Genomic DNA, 14,222 nt, shown 5'->3' with positions numbered 1-14,222 from the left:
GATCTTCCTGCCCGGCACAGCACAGGTTTGGTCAGGGTGAATCACCCGACCCCAGAGCAGACCTGACCCGGTTGGCGATTACCTTTGACAGGATTTTGTAATCCCCATTCAACAGTGTGATCGGTCTCCAATTTTTGAGTTCCTCCCTCTCCCCCGTCCACTTTTTTTTAATTTCAAAAATATACTTTATTCGTAAAATATGCATAAAATAATTTGATGGACTGTACATTAGGTAATGCCATGCATATTTCCACATTTATATACACAGCTCAGAATTATCATTATTATATACAGGTCTGTGCATTTCTCGCTCCTATGCCCATATATTGAGCTGAGGCGTCAGCAGAGCCCAAATGACTGCATGGGCCCCCTGTTCTTCTTTAGACAGGCAGATATTAAACAGTGGTCTTTCCCCACCGCGCCTTGGCGGAAGCTGCCCCAAGCTTCAGCGCGTCCCTCAACACGTAGTCCTGGACCTTGGAATGTGCCAGTCTGCAACACTCAGTCGGGGTCAACTCCTTCAGCTGGAAGATCAACAGGTTTCGGACCACCCAGAGAGCGTCCTTCACTGAGTTGATGATCCTCCAGTGGCAGTTGATGTTTGTCTCGGTGTCCTCAGGAACTACACATATTCCGAGCCAAAACTGACAAGAACAGAACTACACATGATCTTAGCCAAAAGGCCGAGAAGCGGTAGGCTCAGTGAAGATAAATGTGGACAAGAATTATTTAGATTTATTCTTAAAATGAGCTGTTTTCTCTGTCGCTTTTGAGAATGTGTTTGTTTTGGTTAATTGCTGTCTTCTGATTTGTTTGTATTTTGATGTTGTTGTGATAGTCTGCAATGTACTGGGGATGAGTTATGGGGGGGCTGCAGGGGCCGCTTTTAAAACTGGGATCTTGCTGTGTAATTCTGCATCAAAGTGCTCTCGCTCACCACCCCGACCTCCCCAAATTATCTTTTCTCCCTTTTATCCCAAAGAACCTTTGTTGGGAAAGCTGGAAAGTGAAGATCCAGAATGCCTGGGACCAGGAAAGCCTTGGACAAGAGCAACCTCCAGAGGGGAGCACGGGCCAGAGGCCTGAGGCCTGGTTGCCAGGCTGCAGCCTGTGGGGCCCAGGTGAGAGGTGGTCTGTTTATAACCCCGAGGTTTATTCTCCACTGCGGGGGTGGGGGGAGTGTGGAGACCTGGTTTGTAGGGCCCTCTGGTTAATTGGGTCCTGTCAGATTGTGGCCCTGTCGTTTTAAAAATGGGTTTGAAGCCTGGATTTAAAGTAACCAGGGTTTTGGGATTGTGACACAAACAGGTTAACCTGCAGGATCTGTGAGGCAGGACTCCCGTGGAGGGAAATAATACCCAAAATATCTGACCCTTTGTAAAGTCTTGGCAAAATGTCAGAGGAATGTAGGTCATATAGAGGATAGGATGATAAATGAGCTGTCGTTATTTTAAGTGGAGGGGAATAAAGATTACAGTGAACAGGATTAAATTAGAAAGAAATACACAAAGAGAGATCTCAGAGATGGAGAGAGAGGGGACAGATAGAGAGCGAGAGGGGACAGAGAGATCTCAGAGATGGAGAGTAAGCTAGGAGGAACAGAGAGAGTAAAAGAAGGAACACGGGTGGGGAGTAACAGATAGAGGTATCAGAGATGGAGAGAGAGTGAGGGGGTTACAGAGAGGGGCGAACAGAGGGGCAAGTGTTTGGAATTTGTTGAACAGTTGAATTGGTCCCTCTGATGTCCTGGAGACAAAATTGAACCCTTAACCAACGTCAGTGACGCACACGATCTGTCTGATGTCACACTGCTGCAGTGGGATCTTGCTGTGTGTATTTCTAGCCTCTGGTTAACTGGTCTATTGTGATTTCTTTGTGTTTCGATGTTGCTGTGATGTGATGCAATGCATTAATGATGCAATAATTAAACTGAACCAGTATCACAGTAAAGTGAGAGATTGTGGAAGGCCAAAGAGCAGTGGGATCTTGCTGTGCTTTTAGTACCACTGTTGGATTTTATTTCAAATCAATTTTTATTTGTCTCTGTCAGTTCCCAGAGGAGGAGATTGGATCCAGGAGCTGAACCTCAGGACGGTACAGAGACTGAGAGAATCAAATCATTTCTGTCGTCTGGAATCGTCAGACAAGAGCCAGAAACATTCAGAGAGAGAGAGAGACCAATCAGAAACTGGCCTGTCTCCTTGTTCATTTACACACACACACAGGCATTAGAATTGTGGGGTTCAGGTCGTCTCTGTAGGATATTTATCACAAGGGGCAGGTTCTGAGCTGAGGGGTTGTCAAAGGGGCAGAAAGATGGAGAGGGAGCTGCTGCACAGTCTGATCCCACAGATGTCACTGCCTCCCTCTCGCTGTCCAGCTCCCACCTCTCCCTTTGTGTCCCCAGCTCACTCTCTCTGTCTCTGTCTGTCCCACATCTTTCCTTCAATCCCCATCCTTCCCATCTCCTCCCTGTTCACATTCCCCTGTAGATTCCCTTCCTACAACTCTCTTCTTGTTGTTCCTGCATGAGGATCATTCTATCTGCTTCATACCATCAACCCCCCTCTCTTTCACTAGCTGTCTGTTTTATCTCTCTCCTGTGGCTGCTCTTCCCTCATTCTCTCCCTCTCTCTGGCTGTCTCTCTCTCTCTCTTTCATCTTTGGATTTCTCTCCCTGGACTTTTAACTTTCTCTCTCCCCCTCCCTCCCTGTGTTAGGCATTTCTCTCTCTCTCTCTCTCTGGCTGTCTGTCTGTCTGTCTCTCTCTCTCTCTCTGTCCTGTCTACCCCTCCCTAAGTGTTTTGTTCTCTCTGTCCTGTTCTCTCCCTGGGTTTTACACGCTCTCCTGTCTGTCCCCTGTTTCTCTCCCTGGGAGTTTCATTCCCTGGGATCTTTCTCTGTCCTTTGTTCTCTCTGCCTGGGTGTTTCTCTCTCTCTTTCCCTGGTTTCACACTGTGCCTCTCTCTCTCTCCCCCCCCCCCCCCCCCCCCCCCCCCCAGCTCTGTCCTTCTGTCTCTCCCTCGGATCTTTCTCTATACTTTGCTCGCTCTGTGCCCCTCCCTCAGTCTCTGTCCCTCATCTCACTCGCTTTCTCTCCCCCTCCCTATCTGTCCCTCCATCCCTCTGTCCTGCTGTTCCTGTCCCAGGGTAGATTTGAACTCAGTAGCACTTGGTGCTGCACATGCTGTTATCTCAGTGGGATCTTGCTGTTCCCTGTGTCTCCCATTCCTGGGGGTGGGGGAGAGACAGCCCCTTTCTCACTGAGGAGGGTGGAGGGGGAGCATGGGATCTTGCTGTGCATGAAAAAGCACACAGTTTATAGGCCAGTCAGTCGGTGTGCATCCTCCCCGTGCCCCACCCCCTCCAGCCCAGGGGCGAGGGCCCAGTGAAGGGGGGAGGGGAGGGGAGACGGTTGTTGTACACGATGGAGACACAGAGGGGGCTTTTATATCCAGTGGGGGGATGCAGGTAGGAATGGCAGTGGGGGCAGTATGGAGAAAGGGCAATTAGACCAGGACAAGGTGGTGGGGGGCAAAATGTTTGGGGGAAAGTGCAAGAGTTGGGTGGGGGTAATAACTCTGGGGATGGGCAAAAATGCCAGGGCAGAAAACCGGGGGTGGGGTCGGTGGGGGAGGAAGTTGCTCAATTGGGGCAGTTTCAAAAAACTGGGGAGGAACAAAAAAAATAGAGTGGGACAAAATGAGAGAAAATATATTCCCCCCACCCCCCATTTTTGACTCCCCCAGTTCTGGGCACAATTGGCAGGGGGCAAAATTGTTGGCGGTGGGATTGTGGAGGGCAAAAGTGAGAGACGTAAAATAGTGGGCACTGCAAGATGGGGCATAAAATATGAGGGGGTAAAGTCAGGGCCGGGGGGGGTTGTTATTGCTGGAATTAATTTGGACAGGGAACAGGGCCTGCAGTTTACAGACAATGGAATGGACAGGGACAGGAGCAAATTGTCCCGAGAGAAAAATACCTGCTCTTGTGCAGTGGCTGACGGAGGCCACCAGAGTGTATCACTTTGAACACAATGGGGTCAGACACAGACACAGTGAGAGTCAGAGAGGCTGGGGGGAGCTGAAAGTGGGGATAAAAGGATCCTTCTCAGGATGTAATTACACATTGGCATTTCCCAGGTGGGGCCGTGATGCTATGATAACCAACATCGGGAAGCAATGGTGGTGGAAGGGCATGGGCAGAGATTTCACTCGATTCTGTCACCGCTGTGTGACGTGTGCCCAGTACAACCCAGGCTGGCCCATTAAAATTAGAATGGGGCCCCAGCCACGCCCAAAGGGACTCTGGGGGCAGTTACAGATGGATTTTATGGGACCTCTTCCCCAATCCCATGGGAAGACGGATTACCTTGTGAATATTGACCAATTTACCAGGTGGGTCGGGGACTACCCTACCCAGAACTGATCAGCTAACGCTGTGGCAAGGGTTGTAGCTGAGGAGGGGATTCCCAGGTGGGGGAGTTGGGTGCCGTCCCAGATGGGCTTCAACCGGGGACCCATTTCACTGTAAGTGTTGTTAAAAACCACATGTCAGCTGTTGGGCATTAAACTGAAATTTCACTCACCCGATGATCCACAAAGTTCAGGCATGATGGAGTGAATGAACAGAACTCTTAAACCCTCCCTTGCTAAAGCCATGCAGGACTCTGACAAACTCCAGTCCACCACAAGCCAATCGAATGGTTTAAACCCCTTATGAATCGATGACAGGTTGGGCAATGTAACTGCCCGATTCCATCATTATGGTAGGTTTCCGATGCTGGCCCTCGCTGCGATAGAATACATCGCTATGTGCTCGAACTGAGCACCCAGCTGAAGGAGATGTGGAAAACAGTTCGGGACAAACAGGAAGGTGAGGGAGGGATGAACAGAGGCAATTAGAGGATTGTGTGGAGGTCCCATCGGTGGGTAGGAAGGTTATGGTTAAGACTCTCCCCATTAAACCAGGCTTCGCCCCTCAGTAGAATGGTCCCTCTGAGGTTATCATTAGCGGTGACACACCCACCTGTATTGACATGTGAGGGAAGGGGGAGTCTGGAAACACTGGTCACAACTGAAGAAATATCCAGACACTGGTTGATCATCCTCACCCTCTGCTTTCTTTTCAGACTGACTCCTCTCGAGACCTGCTGACGATGTCCGTGTGTGCGCGGTTGTTGTGAACGGTCCGAGAGCGTGGGCTGTTGTGTGCAGGCGGTACAGCCGTTGGACCATTGTATAACTCCGTTCGGGAAGCTCCGGGATGTTCCTGTTTATTGTTGCCTTCACCCTTTGCCTGGAAGCCACTGGGGGGCAGCACCAAATGAATTGTGCCACCCTCGCTCCTGCTCCCCGGAGTAGGCACGGGGTTCCATGTTAATACATACCTAACCATGTTCTATCAGCACACACAGCAAAATAACATCTCGAAATGCTGGGTGTGTACTCGAATCCCTGCACACTCTATTGGGGGGATTCCCCTGAGTCCCATTCCGGTTAATAAATCCAAAACGGTGGAATGGTGATTGGACCAGAACAGATCCTCACATTTATCCATTTGGGGGATGGGCGGGGGTTAGGTCTGACAGAGAATCTCCCCGGTCATTCATGTGAGGCCCTGACCAGACCATTTCTGCTGCCAATGATGAGGTCACCTGGGAGATTACGGGTTATAACATACAAAACTATAAAGGATGTTTCCGGCCTCACTACATCCTTTAACATACACCCCTCTGGCTCTGACCCTCACAAACACCGCGGGTAACGGAACGCCCAAGGGTGAGATTTGTTTTAATTCCACATCAGGGTGGAATGCCGGAACCAGCAAATGTTCCCATTCCCTGCTCCTTACCCCGTCCGCCCACCGATCATTTCTTTCTGGAATATTCTGAGCCTTGAGGTTGTCAACATGACTACAGGGAAAATGTACAAAATCATTTAGACTTCAATGCCGACTGATTACCTGAGGCCTTACAATGAGAATTACTCTGACCGTGCTGTCAAGGCCTACCTTTGGCTCCCTCCATATTGGTGAGGATCTTGCTCCCTTGCCTATGTGCTACCTTTTGTTCATCATTACAGTTCCCTCCGCGTTCATCCCAAACTGCATCCACCTCAATCCAAACGGTCCATCACTGAGACCGAGCGATTCTGTATGTTCGCCTTCCCCGCCTATGGGAGTGTGAAGGCTGCTAGGGAACTGATCAATATGGCCTCCACCTTGGAAAGGCTGGCTAATGAGACTGCCGATGGCTTTGCAGCGGTAAGCATGGCCATCTCCGAGGTGTCGGCTGAGGTCATTGCCACCCGTACTGTTGTGTTGTCATGCGAGTGGAGCTGAAAATGTTGCTGATTATAATATCCAGCAGGAAGGGAAACAGTTTCATGATTATAATCCTACCCCACTGATTATTACTGGATGGTGGTGGTCTGTACATCATGCTCCTGCATGTCTCGGACCACAAGGGGGGATCTGAAAACAGGAACGAACTAAACAAGAAATACTTACAGAACACAATGGTGATCTCTGTGTGTGCATGTACAGAACACAAGAAACCATCTTACGCGGTCTTTTGTTGTACGCGCCATCCAGACTATAAAAACTGCTGTCCCTGACATTCAAGGAGGGACGGCCTGGTCAAGTTCCACGGTTAGGGGCACAATCATGCTGCCCCTCCCAAAGGGTTTTGATTTATAAATTTGATTTATTTACTTCTAAATTTGAATTTTCTTAATTTTGGTACAACACTACCCAATCAATTAACACCCTTGTAAAATGTTCCCCAAATGCGGGAATTGATATTAAAGTTGCTGGCTTTATCACTGCCTGAAAGTTTCCAATTTCCTGACACATATGAAATGTCCTCCAAAATTCGACTCCATCTTTATACAGTTCAGGCCAATAAAAATGTTCTTGGATTTTGACATGAGTTCTCCTTACTCCCAAATAACCTCTTCCTGCTAATTTATATCCACAACATTTCCTTTCCACATCCCACCGGGAATGCAACTTGATAACCCGCTGCCCATTTCCCATCCTCCTGAATGTGTGATGGTCTCCATTTCCTCAGGAAGGCCTCATTTATAAGATAGCAACATTCTGGGGTCTCTTTAGATTCTGTGTTCTATATTCGACATTCTAATCGCTGGTTAATGAAGACTAGCATCCCGTACGCCTTCTTAACCATCCTGTCTACCTGTGCAAACAGCTTCAGCGATCCAAGCTCCCTTTGATCCTCAGTGCTCCCCTTGGACCTATTATTTATTTGGCCCCATCAGACTGTTCCACCATTCATGGGAACGTGGCTGATCCAACATTCCTCACGACTACGTTCCTGCCTTTTCCCTTTAATCTTCGATTCCCCAACTGATCAAGGATTTATCTCTGATGGAGATAAACTTAAAGCATTAGCCTGCCCTCTCTCCATGGATGCTGCCTGACCGCTGTGATTTCCAGCATTTTTTGTTTTCAGTACAGATCCCAGCATCTGCAGTAATTAGCTCCCAAAAGGATCTCTGTCCCATAGTCTTAAATATACACAGGGACTCTGCTCCCACAGCTCTCCCTGTGGCTGTCCCATCTTATTCACTTTCCTCATTCCTAAGGAAGGGCTCATGCTCGGAACGTCGATTCTCCTGCTCCTTGGATGCTGCCTGACCTGCTGCAGTTTTCCAACAAGACATTTTCAGCTCTGATCTCTAGCATCTGCAGTCCTCACTTTCTCCCGTCTTATTCATCACCCATAAAAAAATCTTAATTTCTCATTTATTACCTCAACTTGGAATGTACGATCTACTTTTGCAATTATGGGACAGAATTAGTCCTTGACTTATTCCCATAATCAGATTTGCATAATGACCAAAGTTTTACATCAGCTGCCAATTTATTATCATTATCTATTCTTTGACGCTTATTGACCTGATGCTTAATTTCAGGTTTTTGTTGATGTCCCTAATCCTAAATTCTACTGTCAATATCAAACATTATTACTTTGTACATCAGATGAGGGGGATCTCTGGGTAAAATAGCATTTATAGCCCATCCCTAACATCCCCAGTGAAGACAGTGGTGTGCTGATCAGATTCACTGCTGTTTCTGCATTTACCAGCATGCACTTTGTCTTATTCACTCGCGGGACGTGAGCTTCGCTGGTCAAGACCTGGCTGGGAACGCTGCCTGTTCCCAGTTGCTCCTCCATAATGTGTGGGGTGAGCTGCCTTGTTGAACCACTGCAGTCCGTGTGGTGTAGGTAGACCCACAATGCTGTTAGGGAGGGAGCTCCAGGATTCTGACCCAGTGAAGGGACGGTGATATATTTCCAAGTCAGGATGGTGAGAGACTTTGAGGTGAATGTGCAGGGGTATCCGTTCTCATCTATCTGCTGCTCTTGTCCTTCTGGATGGTAGAGTTCATGGGTTCGGAAGATGCTGTCTGAGGATCTTTGGTGAATTTCTGCAGTGCACCTTGTAGGTGGTCCACACTGCTGCTGCTGAGAAACAGTGGTGGAGGGAGTGGGTGTTTGTGGATGTGGTGCCAACTAAGCAGCTGCTTTGTTCTGGTTTCTGCCACCAGAAAAAAACAACATCCAGGATGAAGCAGCCACTTGGTTGGCATCACATCCCCAGACATCCCCTCCCTCCATCACTGACACTCAGTAGTAGCAGTGTTTACCAACTACATGGTGCACTGCAGAAATTCACCAAAGATCCTCACACAGCACCTTCCAAACCCACGGGCACTTCCACCTTGAAGGACAAGGGCAGCCGATAGATGGGAACATCACCCCCTTCACATTCCCCTCTGAGTCACTCACTATCCTGATTTAGAAATATATTGTTATTTCATCAGTGTTAAAGGCAGCTCAGCATTACCTTCTCAGGGGCAATTAGGGATGGGGAATAACTACAGACTCAGTCAGTGATACCCACATCCCACAAGTGAATAAAACAAAATCACTCCATGGTTTGGAAACAGTAGGACCCTCCTGTGGGATTCACTGAGGAGTTTTATTTATTCACAACACAAGGAATCCGTGTAACCAGGTATTTTACTGCGTTACTGATCTTCGCTCTGAACTGAGACAATGTTGCTGCATAAATAAATGTGTTTGTGCAACAGCTTAGGTTCCGCAGCATGGAACCAACTGCATTGAGGTGATCTAGAAAAGGCGAGTAGTCAGGATTGATTCCTTGAATAATATAATATAAGAAATCTACAACAACAGTTAACCACAGGAGGATGAAGCTCCCAGAGATGGTGAAGAGCAAAATCACAGCCTTCCTTCTGCTCTCCATCTCTGGGTCTCTGTGATTCTCTCCTTTGCTCTCACCCTTCAGCCTCTTCCGGACTCGACTGGTCACTAAAATGTGTCTGACTGTCAGAGCATTGAGCAACAGAATTAAAGCGAATGGCAGTAAAGGGGTTAAAACTGTATCGAGCCAATCTAATACCACCCACCAAGTCTCAGTATAGTAGCTTAACTTCGTTATACAGTCAAATGGCACATTGTTGATTATACTCACAGGCTCATATTCAAAATAGAAGGGGATGTTTTTCAGACAGAACAGGGTGCAGGATGTTGCCAGAACCACAGTCGCAGCTTTCTCAGTGCAATATTTTGTCCTCAGCTTCTGACAACAAATGGTCACAAATCGATCAATGGAGAAAGTGACGGTGAACCAGACAGAGCAGTCCGTGGCTGCACGAGACAGTGCCCCAATAACACTGCACACAGGAGTGATGTTCAGGAAAGACTGCGGGTCATAATAGAAAGGTAATCTCCACAGTATAACCTCAGTAATAATGACCATCAGATCGGCAGCTGCCATAAACACCAGGTAACGGGTAGTGCAAGGGGAAACACCACAGTTTTGCCTGGAAAGGACTGTAACTGCTAGCAAATTTACTGTGGGCGACAAATGGGAAAAGAAACAACAAATTATTGATCAGAAATATCCCCTACCCATTCAAGAGAGCAACAACAAGGTTTTACCAACAAATTCCCATGTACTGTGTGACTGGGAGTGGTTGGGTGTGAGTGAGTTTGAGTATCAGACTTTAACACTCACTCGAGGTTTTCCTTTAGCCCAGTCAGTCTCAGGTTCTAGAGTTTAGACAGATATTGAGCTCATTACTCCTCATAGGAGAGCAGAAGGAAGTCTATGATTTTCTTTGGTTGCATGGTAAGGTACAGAACCCCATCAGAATCCTCAATCCCAAGTCAGTTATAGGACTAGTGATTGGACTGTCAATAATCCAAACTCTTCCCTTCTCCAGAGAAACAGTTATCCCCTGATCCTGTCATTGGACTTAATCCTGATCGGAGCCATGGCAGGATTATAAAACAGGTCACCAGAACCTGTGTGAGATTTCAAACACAACTGCACCAGATACCCTAAACAAAGTCAGTACAGCAGAGCTTGCAGGACTCCCTTAATGACAATGTGGGAGTTTTAGGTTTACTGTAATATTTACACTGTAAATCTACCCACCAACATCTCAATGTGGAGGGACCAGGAGGGCAATCTGTCAAAATTTCAATCTCCTGACCGAAGAGTGTGAGGAGAGAATTTCTGGAAGCGATGGTAGATGAAGCTTTACAAATCAGAACAAGGCGCAAATTCTTCAATTCCTTTGCTTTGCCAAAAAAAAGAACAATCTGAGATTGAAAATTCCCAACTGATGCAGCATCCATGACTGTGTGTGTGTAAGAGAGTTCCAAACCTTTCCCACCCTCTGTGCGCAGAAGAGCTTTCTGACATCTCTCCTGAACGCTCTCAGCCCCATTCACAGACTATGATCCTTTGTTCTAAATCTGCAAACAGTAGAAATAGTTCATGTTTTCCTTTTAATATTTTGTTGGACTTCACTCAGATCATTCCTTAACCTTCAAAATTCTCCATCAACCTGGCTTCATTTACGGAATGAAATCAGAAGAAGCGCAGCAGGTCTCGAGCATCTGTGGGAGAGAGCACAGAGTTCGGGTCGAGTGACCCTTCTTCAGAACTAACCTGCCTGATCTCTCCTCATACCCTGAAGCCATATCAAACTGGAACAGATGACACAACACTGAGAACAGAAAATGCTGCAGCAGCAGTGAGGTTGGGAGTCTCTGTCAGTGTAGGATTGTACCGAGAATGCTGCTCAGTGAATTGCTGTCACTGTCCCGGTGGCTGGATAAGGGTGACCAGTCAGTGAGCTGGAGACGTTATTGTTCAAACGGTAAAACCAGAGAGCAGATCAGCAGCAGATTAAGACAAGTTCAATTGAAATTGCGCCATACCTGGGATGCCAGTAAAAGCAAGGATGGTGTAGAACACCTTCTTCACATGATCAATTGGTCGATGCATTTTTTCTGTGTGAGGTGATCTGTCCCTTCAGGCAGCTGGCAAGGTCGTTTGAGACTCTGAGCTGATGCATTCCCAGAGACGCTGCCTTATACTGTGTGGGAGCTCCTTGGGGAGATCGCGGTGACAGCATTGCTCAGCTTTGTTGCTGTTTTTCACATTTCTGGAAATGAACAAACCCATTACAGTAACAAGTGTAATCCTGATTACAGAGGGGGGTTACGTGATAATGAAATAGCAAAAGCAGAATCTGGAATCTGCCAGCAATAACACTGTCCACTCAAACACCATGAGCCCCATCCTGACAACACACCCTATTTCATGATGTGAAGGTCCTGGTGTGGGACTGGGGTGGACACGTTCAACCTGTTGGACTGGAACCTGGTGTTGTGTGATTTTTGACAATTATTTCAACTGATGCTACATCGAGACAGTTCATCCCAAGTGTGAAAATATGTCTCCGAGCTGTCCTTCTGTCCTCTCGGGTAGGAGGTGCCCTCTTTAAACAAGAACATTTCACACACTGATTCTTCTCACATACTGCATGTGTACATTACTGCGAGGTCAGCATTTATTCCCCATTCCCAATTTTCCATGATCTGGAGTCATATGACGGTCCAAGTAAGGACAGCATACTGCCTTTCCTGAGGGAAGGGGTCTCAGTGAACAAGATGGACCTCCAACAATGGAGACGTCACTGACCTCTCCCTTACTGTCACTGTCCATCAGATACATCACTGACCTCCCTCTTAGTGTCACTGTCCATCAGATACATCACTGACCTCCCCCTTACCCTTACTGTTACTCTCCATCAGATATATCACTGGCCTTCTCCTTAGTGTCAGTGTCCATCAGATACATCCCTGACCTCCCCCTTCCTGTGACTGTCCATCAGATACATCACTGACCTCCCCCTTACTGTCACTGTCCATCAGATACATCACTGACCTCCCTCTGACCATTGCATCTACTGCGGCTAACAAGGAAGGCAAATGGAGTTTTGACATTTATTCTAAACAGAATAGAGTATAAAGGTCGGGGAGTGTTGCTGCAAGTGTAGAAGGCAGGACAACAATCTCAGCTGGAGTTTTGCAAACAATTTTGGGATATAATTGCTTTGGAGACAGCTCAGTGGAAGTTCATGAGATAATTCCAGAGATGAAGATGTTGTCCAATTCCTCCTTAAAACAAGTTTGACAAATCCAACGGGAATGATCTGAATGAATGTGCCCAGGTGTCACCAATATTGAAACGGTCAAATCAGTACAAACATGAGCCAATACCAATATACACAGTCCCTTCTTTATCAGGAAACATGTTACAATACCCTTTAATTACAGGCATGCTATCTGTAATCCTATTGGCACTTTAAGTCCTGAGTCACTTGGAAATGTACGCAGTCTCTCTCTCTCTGCCTCTCACTCTTTCTGTCTCTCTCTCTCTCTCTCTCTCTCTACCTTTCTGTCTCTCAGTCTCTCTCGCTCTGTCTCTGTCTGTCTGGCCCTCTCTCTCTCTCACTCTGTCTCTCTCACTGTCTCTCTCTGTTTCTATCTGTCTCTCTCTCCTTCTCTGTCTCTCTGACTCTCTCCCTCTCCCTCTCTCTATGTGTCTTTCTCTCTCTCTGTCTCTGGGTCTGTGCAGCTGGTTTCTCTCTCCCTCACTCTCTCTCTCTGGGTGATCAGCTGGTCTCTGGTTGGTCAGCTGGTCTCTGACCCTTGCCATGCTGGTCCCCTCAGAACGCCTCCAGAAGTTTTAAGAAAACCGTCTGCAGGTGAACCCTGTTTTTGTGCCTTGGTCGATGGATTTTCATAACGTTCTATAGTTCGGGCCAATCCTGAGAATCCGTTAATCGTCTGACACACTGTCAATCATAGACATAGATGAGAGTGGTCCTGAGGGAAAAGTACGAAACTGGGCCTAGGCCGATTATATCAAAATTTGACAGGAGCTGGGAAATGAGGATTAGGAGCAGCTATTTGAAGGGAAGTCCACATTTGCTGTGTGGGAGGCTTTCAAAGATAGGTTGAAGATAGTGTAGGATAGGCATGCCCCTTTGAAAACAAAGGAGAGAAAAGGCAAGATTTGTGAACTGTGGATGACAGGAGAAATCGTGCGACTAGCCAAGAGGAAAAGGAAAGCATCCATAAGGTCCAGGCAGCGAAGAACAGAATGGGCCTTGGGGGAATATCATGAGGGTGGGACTAATCTATAACGAGAAATCAAGTGGGCTAAAAGGGCTCATGAAATAACTTTAGCGAGCAGAATTAAGGAGATTCCCAAGGCCTTTTCTTCATGGATAAGAAGCAAGAGGGTATCGAGAGAAAGAGTTGGTCCACTAAAGCATAAGGAAGGAAGGTTGTGTGTCGAACCTGAGAAAATGGGTGAGATTCTCCATGATTACTTTGCATCAGTATTCAATGAGGAGAGGGACATGATGAATTTTGAGATTAAAGGTAGAAGTTTATTTATCCTGGATCATGTTGACGTGAGGAGGGAAAAAGTGTTGGGTAGGCTCAGGGATATTAAGGTGGACAAATCCCAAAGGACCGGATGGGATCTATCCCAGGTTGCTGAGGGAGGCGAGAGAGGAACTAGCTGGGGCCCTAACAGATAGCTTTGTCACATTCTTAACACAGGAGAAGTGCCGGAGGACTGGAGAGTGCTCATGTTGTCCCCCTGTGCATGAAGTGTAGTAGGGATATTCCAGATAACTACAGACCAGTGAGCCTGATGTCAGAGGTGGGGAAGTTACTGGAGAAGGTACTGAGGGATAGAATCTATTTATATTTGAAAAATAATGGGCTTATCAGTGATAAGCAACATCATTTTGTGTGGGGGAGATCGTGTCTTACCAACTTAATAGAGTTCTTTGAA

The 14,222-nt window shown here is 47.1% G+C and overlaps 1 pseudogene; it reads right to left on the bottom strand.

Annotated features, from left to right (window-relative positions):
* Nucleotides 1-555: 555 nt before the first annotated feature.
* LOC132835362 (U2 spliceosomal RNA) lies at nucleotides 556-695 on the bottom strand (annotated as a pseudogene).
* Nucleotides 696-14,222: the final 13,527 nt, after the last annotated feature.

This window comes from Hemiscyllium ocellatum, chromosome 44 (genome assembly GCF_020745735.1).
Source record: "Hemiscyllium ocellatum isolate sHemOce1 chromosome 44, sHemOce1.pat.X.cur, whole genome shotgun sequence".
Lineage (NCBI taxonomy): Eukaryota > Metazoa > Chordata > Chondrichthyes > Orectolobiformes > Hemiscylliidae > Hemiscyllium > Hemiscyllium ocellatum.
The sequence above is the reverse complement of the archived record's forward strand: the minus strand, read 5'-3'. Positions and strand labels throughout refer to the sequence as shown.